The following is an 11,950-nucleotide window of genomic DNA, read 5'->3' on the forward strand; positions in this document are numbered from 1 at the left end:
TCCGGAAGGAAGGGTCAAAAGGAGTTTTCGTCACGATTATCCAGTTTTCCAGTGCACAGGTAGATTGAGGTTTTGGAAACGCCACTGGGAGGACAATTGTTCCATACTCACCACCACGCCACCCACAACGCCGGTGCTACACCAGACAAATCCGATCTGTAGAAGTCCGAAGCAGCATGCATTTGATAACTTCAAAAAGTAGCCTGGAACTTCTTATAGTTTGATGACGGGTTATCTAGGAAAATATTCGTCCGCGGAGAAACTACAACAGGAATAAACCAACATTCGAAACATTGTTTTTTCGTTCTATTCCGATCTTATTATCGCACAATTCGTTATCAAGCGGAACGGCACACTTCCAGTAAATTCGCCGGCGAAATGTTCAATGTATACTCCCGAATACAAAACGGTGAGAAAATTTTCGGAAACGTGGAAGAGTGCGAAGCGGAAATATGGAAATGAAGCAAAGCAAAGATGGCGGGGTGCACTTTTACAGCAACTTAGTTGAAGGCACATGGTTGGTGCGCAAGCTGAATTTGAAGTTTCACTAGGGTGGTTTGTGTCATAATGAGGTAGATTTTTGTTCGCTTTTAGACATTTTCCAATGCGGGAAGCGAAGCGTCCATACTGATTTGACAGCTCCTTATTATTGATTGTTATTCCTTTGTGTGCAATTTTCGCGCCGCGTCGCGTAGACCTCGTCTACTCTGGCAGGCACTTAAGAAGAAGACACACGGTGTTAACTTTGACAGATCCTACAGCTCAGGGAGATCATTTTAAAATGCTTATAATAAATTCTAGACAAATTGTAATTAAAATCTGATTGATGTACGGTACGGAAAAAGTTCCGAATTACATATCTGGAAGCTTATCTCAATTTTTGATTTTTTTTCCAAAAACGTATCTATCATACAGTTCGGAACTTTTTCCGTATCATACATCAATCAGATTTTAATTACATTTTGTCTAGAATTTATTATAACATTCTTTAAAATTTACTGGATTCGTCTATAAAGTCAAACTTCATAAAAATAAAAAAATGTAAACATTGCCCTCATGAAACTTCCATCGCCATTTGAACACGGTTAAATTTTTTTTGTCAATGACGTCATGATGCAATGGTATGTACAAGTATACCATCCCCATTGGCGCTTTGATGTTGCTGTGTTACTGTGTTTTAAGTGTAATATTACAAAATAAAATTTCGAATAGAAATATAATAAATCAATAAATCAAGCATAATTTTTCATAACGACGTATGTAACAAAAGTAAACAAAACGGGGTTTTTAATACAACGTGACAATCACATGCGGCTTTATATAATACGCATCGATTTTACTGATTTCAGATCTTAAAATTCTTTAATTCTATCTTTTTGCGAATCGACGTATGTGAAAATTTCATTTTGAAGTCTCACTGTTACATACGTCGCTTTAACATATAAGACTAAGAGCGACCTATGTAACAAAAAAAGCAAAACAAAACAAAACTGCAGTTGCGTCAATCGTGCACTATGAAAAACCGACCAATGTACACCGACGTACGTGTAGCATACCGGTGTATGTATAATTTTATCGTTTTTCACAGTGAATTTGAATGACTTGAGCTTTGCTGTGAAGCACGCTTATTACGTGTCATGTAATGATGCATGCCAGCGGAAAAAAGTATTAAAAAAAGATTTAGTTTTAAAACAGTTTTAGAAAAAGTTTTGCCAGCTTTCTGCAAAGGATTTCTCGAATCCTCATAATTGTTACATACGTCGTTATGAAAAATTATGCTTGAAATGTGTGGTAGATTACCTTGTTTTTTGCTCCTTGTCTATCAAAACAGATGTCAAAACATCAGAAAAAGAAAGAGAAGTCCAAGGGAAACAGCAAAAAGAATCATATCCATTATGTGTGGCATACATAAATTTTGACTATAGCATTTCCCACATAACGGCTATGTGAATTCGCATAGCATATATGTGGAAACACACATAACCGTTATTAATTAATAACCTTTATGTGGATTCTCCTTAGCGGGTGGTTATTAACGCACACGTAACATTTATTTGTAAATTTCTTTAGATTTTTGCCAATAAAAATGTGTGGATTTTTATTAGTGTAGAATATTCGGATCAAAATGATTTTGAACGAAAATTACGGATTTTTATTTTCAGCTGATAGATTTTAATTCTAACACCCTGTAAACAATCTCTGTGAACTGTCAAATAAGTGAGGTTAAGTAAAAGATATTTTAGTTACTAGATAAAGATTGTCGCTGTCGTCGCTGTCCGGAACATCTTTTGCTGGCGAGGATAGGGAGCTAAAATGTCAAAGATGGAAAATCCATACGATTTGACAGGCTACCCTGTACCACACATGTTGCGGACAGCAAACAAAAGGGAACAGTAGCAACAATCTTTATCTAGTAACTAAAAATATCTTTAATTAGAATCAAGATCTTGCATTGAGTCTATACACGGAAGAAGTAAAACTACCCAATAGTGAGTTTAATTCACCCAACCTCGAACATCCGTACGGGAAGCCAAAATTGAGTAAGTAGGGTCAAAGTAGTTTAACTTTACTCCCATGTTAAAAAAGTACTCAACGGAAAATTTATTTACCCAAATGTAAGTTTAATTCACTCAATTTTGACTCAGGTAATAAAACTCAAAAAGATTGGCTTCCCTGTATTGAACTGGCGTCTTTGGATTGTTTGGCTCTTTTGTTTTTGAAAGAGTGGATGAAAGAGAAGAGAAAAAATAACTCAAAAATAAGTTTAAAAAAACTCAACGCTGGGTACTTTTTTTTCTTCCGTAGTAGTGAAATGGGAAATCCACGTTACAATATGATTATTTTCATATCTGAGTGTAAAGTGAAAATGGCCATTTTTTTCTCTCACCGGATCTCACGCCTCATGCAGTGCTCGATATAATCGAGGCTCACATTCACACAAGCCGAAATGTCAAAATTTCGTTCACTAAAATTTCATTGATCGCTGCCCACCAGACCCGTTGTTTCGGTCGATTGTTTTCAATTCGTGTATTTTTACACAAATTACAGGTGCAAAAATTCGCGTAGACGGCCCAGAGTCCACGAATTTGTTAGCTTATTACCATCCAAGCCGGAGGTAATTTTATATTTTACAGTTCGATTCATTTTGGTTCTTGTAGCACTGAATTTCGATTTGATTTTCAGAAGCTTTGCGTGAGGGTGTGACCACCGGAATCGTACTTTTGTCATCTTTTTATCAGCCATCGATTGAGTCACCGTTTAGGGGTAGCTTGAATTAGATTGCCACAAAATGACCGGAGCGCCATGCTTACCTTCAGGAGGGTAATCTTAAACGCTTCAATCACCTGCCATGCCTGGAACAAGGATCGTAGCCGTATAGCACCTTATAAAATCTTAAATATTTGATTCTATATGCATTGCTGACTCCATCACAGGGCTGGTAGTGTTTTTAGCGATAGCGGTTATGGGTCATATTTTTTCATCTGATAATGTTTTTTCATATATATGTAATGGTACAATTTCTTTTTGTTGATTTGGAAACCAGGTGCATGGCTACAAATTGCCTGATAGTAAATTACTGTAATTCTTAAAATTATTTAATTCCATTACTCGACTCGAGTCAAGTCGCAAATTTTGAGACACTGAAGACGACCAATGTTAATTGCGGTCGAAATACGTATCTACAAAAGAAAACAAAACGTAATGCGATTCCATATGGAATATAGCTACTAAACTATCGATCTTGACGGTTGAATATACATTCCACGAACAGATTATCTGAGAGGATTGATCTCAGGGATGAGAGGATCCTCCAGTGGATATAAATGACCGGATAAGTCAATAGATATGTGGATCAGATGATTTGAAGTGAGCCCTTTCAAACCCGTATAAAGCGATCCATTGGATCCATCGACCAAGACGGATTTCTCGCTGAATGATCAGATGATCAACGAAGACGGAACTTTTGGTTTGATCGTTGGAAAAATCAGACTCAGGGACTTTTCATGAATCAGCTGGATGTTTGATGGTCTCAGTGGATCGATTTGATGGATCAATGTTGTCGTTTGGGCGTCATCAGTGTGTTAATCCGTTGGTTCCAGACAATTGTCATGGATCATCAAATTAATATCAGGATCAATCCTGAGTCAGTATACGACGATCGATACCTGGACATTGGATATCAGTTCCTGAAGATTAACTCTGGATCAATGATTTTTCCGTCCATCTTTGGAACTCACCCAAGTGGGGTTTCACATACTGAAAAGATGTTTATATCGATGGATTTGATTGATGGTTTATGGATGGTTCTCTCAATCTGGATGGATGGGCCAACAACCTACTGTTCCCAGAAACATCCAATTTGTTCGAGAAATCCGATAATGAAAAAGAATACGGACTGATTTTATGGCGACGACTCTTAGCGCGACATAACGGTTACGAGAATAAGAACATGGAACGTTTTAACCCTAGCCCAGCAGGGTAAATTGGCACAACTTGTAATGAGGGCACACCACGCATGAAGCTTGAGATCCTGGGACTGAGTGAAGTCCGTTAATTGAAACTTTGGAGAACACAGAACGCCGTCAGGGCGTAAGTTCTGCTATACTATAGTTTACGGGGTGAACATGCTCCCCGGCATCGCGGAGTTCGCTTCTTACTAAGCGCTCAGGCACACTCTGTGCTTATGAGTACCAGGAACCTTAGGTAAATTGAAAGGATAATCGTTACTTAGCAGATTTAGAACACGGGTCCGAAACCTTACTATAATCAATGTTATGCGCCAACCGATGCTGTCGATCTGCAAGACGAAGAGAACTTCTACAGTCGACTCAATGCCGTCGTAGATAGAATTCCGAAGGGGCGACTGTTTGGGCGACTTCTGTGCGAAGATCCCGGATCTGACAGCGCTCGAACATCAGCGCATTATGGATTCGCCATGTTCTCGGAGAAGTGAGCGAAAACGGCAGGCTGTCCGTAGAGATTTTGTGGTAATAACGACATGGTGATCGGGGATCGCTCTTCCCTGTCGACCAGTTCTACAAGGTCGTGGGGCTCCGTGACGGCTTTACAGAAAATCAAATCGACCACATCTGCATCAATCCCGAAAATGGAAACGGAGCCTTCTTGATATATACGGAATAAACGTGGTGCCGATATCGCATCTGATCATTACCTCCTCATCGGCGAAAATGCACGCCGAAGCGCATTGCGCGGATTCGTCAGTAGAGTGGAAGGGATTGGACCGCCGGTTCAGCTGAGGCCGACTGGAAGATGTCACGGTGAAACGGTTCTTCGTTGAAGAACTGGAAACGGGTGGAGGTGGCAACGTGGAAGACCAATGGACCGCCATTAAGAATGCCTTCATCGCCACTGGCGAGGGAGCGTCTGGATTTTTCGCTACGCAGAGAAAGGCTCAATGGATCACCGATGAGACCTGGAGGAGAGATAAATGAAGCGAAGAAAAGCCAAAGCCGCAATGGAGCGATCAAAAAACCTGAGGAGCCAAAGTATTGGCCAAATCAACGATACTCATGCTCTTGAGAAGGAAGTAAAACGCTTATATGTCGACGGGACAAACGAGAGCGTGGAGCAGCAGACTATCTAGCCGACGAAGGAGAGAAGGCCGCAGCAAAACGAGGACATTCGCCTCCTCCTCGCGATATCTCACGACACCAAGCGGGGCGAAGATAGATGCAACGATGCCAGTGACCAGCTGACCAGCTGGAAACGCTGGTTTGAGCACTTCGAACAACTTTTTTCGAAGTACCAACCAGGCCACTACAACCTCAACGCGGTTGCCTAGAATCCGATGTATATAACGCGTCGAAATACCATTATGTTATATTATTACCGTTCTCAAAGTTCTACTGAAGGATTGTCCTGGCCCGGATTTAGGAGAAGATCGATGCAACTCTCCGACAGTAGCAGGCCCGGATTCCCGTGCCGAAAGATCCAGTGTGGACCATATTGTCACACTCCATTATCATTCTGGAACAGGTCGCTGAATTCCAAGAGTCCCCCTGTGGATAGTTGGTATCCGTGACATACGAAAAAGATTTTCGACCGTCTCAATCACACGAGAATATGTAGAGGCGCCCTGAGGGAGGTTCCTAAGAAAATCATCGGCCTCATCGAGGCACAATGGTACGAAACCTTTTCGTGTGAAAGTGCTTGCACGATGGGGTCTTATCCACGACCCTAACCGGGTCGTAGCTGGTGTGAAGGCACGGGATGTATTATATCACCGTTACCAATATTCCTCATCGTAATCGTCCAAACTAGATTCTGGTAGGTACGATTGACCGTAGAACCAAACCGCGGGCTGTTATGGCGACCTATAACCATCGAGCACCTAAACGACTTAGCGAATTGGCTGATGACATTTGCACTCCTCGCTTATGGTGATTATAGAATAAAGCCATGAAATCAGCCATTTTGTAAACCACGTAAGGTGATTATAGAATGAGGCCCGTGGTGAATTTCAAATTCACCACACGTTTATGCCCCATACATTTCCAAAGCCCAAATCTCTGGCGGCGTAATAGGTTTCGTACAGTGCCGAAACTCAAATTATAGATTGTTCAACAACTTCAAAGCAAACGTTCTACCATTATTTCAGCCCCCATACGCGTTAGCGGTTCTTTTATCTGGTGCGCTTGAAAAATATATTGGAAAAGCACATGGTTTACAAAATAGCCGATTTCTGACTGCCTATAATCACCTTGACAGCGCTCTGATATGCAGAGTAAGCTCAACAACCTTGCCAGACGCTCCTCTTCGGCGCAGGCTTAATCATCAACATCAACAAAAACCAAATCGTTGGATGTAAACACGGTGACCAATTTCCCACAGTAGCCGGGCAACCAATGGAGAATGTTGGCTTCCAATATCTTGGTAGCCAAATGGCGTCAGACATGGCAGCGCAAGATCGACGCCATAGGCGCACGGATTAAGAAAGCAGGAGCTGTCCTTGCGAGATCATAGAAATATCTGGAAAAACAGGCAAATAAAGTGGAACGCTTTCAAAATACGAACTCTAAAGGTGAAAATCTGTGCTGTTATACGCTATTGCGAAACTTTGTGGTCACATGACGGCGAAGCCCTCAATAAATAAATAATAGAAGTCGATTAAAATCTAACTTGGTAACAGGTTTAAAGCGATAGCTGAACAACGCTCAGGATGGAGCTCTTTCCAGGTCGGACCTTTGCACTGCCACCGAAGAAGTGTACAGGATCCATAAGTAAGTAAGTCACGACGGTGCAACAATGCGCCGAATGAACATTTTTTCTACACTAGAGTGATTCAAATTTTGACTTTTTGCCCCGATTGTAAGCTTGATTGCATTTGCCTTTTATTAACCCACCTAAAATTTTAGCTAATTTGGATATATAAAATTGAATAAGAGCACGCGAGGTTTGAAGTTTGAATGAAAAGTGCTATTAAAACAGTAACTTTCATGGAAAACCGTTCCCCAACCTTGCCACTAGCTCACTATCGTAACATATGAGTATATCGGCAACATACGAAATTTTACAAAGAAACAAGGTCGTCTTTGTTTCGAAACAATTTTGATGCTTTCTCAAGAAAAGTTATTAAAGGAAATACTGAATCGTGGGAAATTCAATTTAACACGTAAAAGAATAACATCAATATCAATAATGAGCATTTTGTTTTCTTCCATAACTTTGTTTTCCAAACGAGAAATCGCTTCGCAACAACAACTACCTTTCAGCTTGAGAAGTATTCTGTAGTAAGCAATTTGTTGATCATATTTAAATAGTTCATGGGGCACCCTCACAGAACTTCTTCACACATAAGGGTCAGTTTTCACGATGAATTTCCGCATACAAACTTCAAATGACGTGTGCACGTGCATCCAAAAGTACTTTAAAAAAGTTTAGGAGTATTATTAAAATGGCAAATGCGTCGCAATCGTTTAACGGCGTTAGGGCAAAAAAGTCAGAATTTGAATCACTCTAACCTACGCTATTCCACTATAATACTACAACGCCAGAGTTTACACCTCCCTCTTGCATATATGTGATGCCCTTTTTTGTGTGCTCTGAGGGTCATATATGTTTTGGATCCCCAGGAAAACTAATAGGCAATCAAATTGAATATCGATACTAAAAACAAAAGCACGAGAAGATAAGGGGACCAGAAAACTTATGTACGACATTGAAAGATGTCATTCAAAGGGAATCGTATGGTCAGGTCTCTGTGTTTTTTGGTAGGAGGATTCAGACTGATATAATCATATAGGATTACCTTTCGAATTACATGCACATGGGTCCTGATGGGCAGCATTACAAAGAATAGATCTGGGGAATTTAACTGGTAACTGACAGAGTGATGTGGTCAAATAAGGAGCATGTGAAGTTGTTATAACTGGGTGATCAAAAACCGTTAATAGAGAGCAGGCTTTTTGTCAAATCAAGCTTCCCAGTTTGCTTCCTACGAAACATCAGAAAAGTTGATGAATATCAGAAATTTAAAGAAGCCAGTGATGAATGGGGAGACTTTATTGTTCCACTGCATCTACCCATGCATGCGATCTGGAATTCCGAAACAACATCTCGATATGCCAATAATGCTGTTTTCAACAAGTCTGCTTCGATTCGAACTTCACTTTTCTTCTATAGAAAACTGGAAATAGAAGATGTTGATTGGGTTTCATACATCAAACAACCATCCACCATGTCATACAAGTGGTAGCCACGAAATATATTTTGAGATTGTATTTGATCATCACACCAAAGGCAAGCAAGTAATAATCCCACAAAAGCTTGGATCGAAACAATTTGAAGCTTTAACCAACTAAGCTACGAAGGACCTCCGTCGTAGCTGAAACCTAGCATGGCTACTGAACGAGCTCAAGATTCCCCAATTAGAACTGAGACCTGAGTTGCGTTATGCTCTTGCCTACGCAAATGCAGTCGTGTCTGAGACTTGACGACCACTGGCAAATAGCTTACACAACCTCACTTGATCAGTACAGTTGCTGATGAAGATAATGTGTTCGATCGCCATGGACATTCTAAATACTCTCGCTCCATCTCTAATGTGGTTACGTGTACTATACACATGTGGAAGTATTGGCTTAGAAAATGGATTGCGAGTGATTTGACTATGCTTCGTCCAATTTGGGAATCCTCAGAACTCGTTCAGTAAGCCGCTGAAATACGCATTTTATTTCAAACGGAAGTCCTTCGCTGAGCTTAGTTGGTTCAGCACCAGTCTAGCGTACTGTAGGGTCATGAGTTCGAGTCCCATCGAAAGGAAAAGTGGTTACCTCCAATACATTTTCCAAATCGTATCTTTCCACACAACGTACATATCCACATATGAGTTTTCATAACATTGTAAATGGGGTAACGTCCAAGTCGGGTGGTTTGATTTCCCCGGGAAATAGAGCGCAATTAACTTTTGATTGAGAGCTATTTAAAAATATAACTGCTTACTAGCGCCGCCTCTTGAAGAAGTTCTCCATTACTTAACACCGCTTTTAGCATAGTCCTGGACATGTCCCTGAACAATTTTGTCAGAATACAACTTGCGGTGTTAATATGAAGGATCTCAAAGCTAGAGCAATATTTCCACACATACAAGAATTTTGCAAAGCACAAAACAGTCCATTTCCACCTTAGATGAACTGTGTTAAAGATATCCATCATTTCAAATTTCCAGCGATAAGAATAATATTTGCAATATGGAAAAATCCATATAAAGACAGTGCCTATCTCCAACTCACTGAACATATATTCATCTCATCGCGAAACAAAGAAATACATACGACATCAATTTAGCTTCTTTCTTTTTTGTCAACGCGCATGTGCAGTGTGCACTGCTGGAAAAAAAAAAAATCACTGGAAATATGAGAAATAAATCAAATACCGCAAATATACCTTTTTAATTGCTTTGTTTTTGATTGGATGAACATCGGAGCAATGAAATGAAATCCAGGAGCAGTTCCCCTTTATCGAAATATCTTGAATTGTGGTCTTAAATAAGCTGATTTTATATATATCAATATCTAGCGGTCACGTTCTAAACTAACCAATGCCTTGCTTATGTCCAAAGTACATTGCCTTCTGCACCATAACCTTTTGAAAAGATGCAGTTCAAAATGGGTAATTAGGATTTTCAGATATAAATCAAAATAAGCATAAAAATTGCCACTGTTTTGTACCCTTACATGTTACAAAAACCCACTCCGCAGGTACTCGCTTACCTATATGATCAATCTTAGGGAATGTCCTGGAAGGATGATTAAATTATCTTTTGAAACAGTCAACAAAACCCAGAAATTGACAAAACAATAAAAAGTTATAGCAATTTCAATTTTGAACAATTTGAACTAAAATCAATACAAAGCAACGTCATTTTGCTAAGAACTCTCCACGCTTATAACCAGGAACGTTTTCGCCTAAAGCTTACGATTGGGTACGGATGAATTTGGCAAAAAGCTTCTATTTTATTGATATTTTGAGACTATATGACTTGATAAAGACGAAAGCCACCTGCCTTAACCCCCTATTCCTTCCGATCCCGAAATTTATCAAAAAATAAAAAATTTATAGCGATTTCAATTCGGGGTCAATATGACCCCAGGGCACAGAAAACGTATTTTTTTTGATAAAAGTACACTGTAGCGCTTTTTTCAAAAGATTTTTCGAGCGACCGAGGGGATAGATCTCGGCGAGTTTTATCAAAATACCAAAAATTATGAGAATTGGTTGAAAACTAAAAAATAGCAGTCTTTCAAAGTGGCCTGGGGTCCATATTGACCCTAGAGGTTCTAGTAATTTTTAATGAATTTCCAAAAAAAAAAATATCCTCAAGGAACAATAGAAGGTTTTTTTAAAGCAATATTTCATAAGGAATTTCTGAAGTATTTTTTCACTTAATTTCTGAAGGAATATCATATGGAGGAAATTTCTCAAAGAATCCCCTAATGAGAGTTCTAAAAGAATAGGAAATAATAGAGGAGAAACTTTCAAAATGAGTTTTCAAGAGGATTTTATGAGAGAATCATTTGAAGGAATTTGCTAAACTATTCCTATAGATTTTCCATGATGAATTCGAAGAAATTCCTGAAGAAGTATTCCAAAAAAGAATTCCTGGAAGACATTTGTGAAAGAACCTTTTCTAAACGCCTCCCACTAATTCCAGAAACTTATTTAACTGACCAAAAAATTTTGGCGTATGTATTCAGTGTTCAAACACGCTGAAACAAAAATTCTAACGTTTCTCCCTTACTTACTTAGAGGTCCCGAATGAATTGCAAGGACCGAAGGATTGAGAGGGTCTCCATCTTTGGACAAAGGAAATCGGTATCGCTTTTCCCTTTGTCCAGATTTAGATTTTCAGTCAACCTTGTTATTCATGGAGGTTACACCATAAGCCATGACTCTCTGAATTCTATCAATCCAATAGCTTGTTTGTTTTCGTCACTACGTAAAGGCGTAACCGACCCATTTCCCACTTCGGCTTACCGAATTTCAGTTACCCAATCGACAATTGAGATTGTCTTTTGAAATAATACAATTGTACTGAGGCCACCAGGCACAATGGCATTAAGTGCCGCAAGCATCGGTTGATGAACATTGAACACATGCAGCAGGCGTTGAGTGTTTTCAACTGATACACATAATATTTCATTAGCGTATGGCAGCACAGACTTTACGTTGGAATTGAAAATCGGATTTTGGTGCTGCTATTGAGGTTTATCTGCTTATTTATCCAAAATGAGGTTTTATTGTTTGGGATTAAAATTAATGTTTGTAATAAATTGGACAAAATACAGGCCATATGACTCAATTCCCCAAAAATTAGCTCCACTACGCATGATCTGGAGAAGGGTGATAATGGCTGTGGAAACCGAACTCATTGATTTGACATCATGAAAAAAGGTTTATTCAACACGTAAACAAATCTAGCATAATACTA

Source organism: Armigeres subalbatus, chromosome 2, assembly GCF_024139115.2.
Source record: "Armigeres subalbatus isolate Guangzhou_Male chromosome 2, GZ_Asu_2, whole genome shotgun sequence".
Lineage (NCBI taxonomy): Eukaryota > Metazoa > Arthropoda > Insecta > Diptera > Culicidae > Armigeres > Armigeres subalbatus.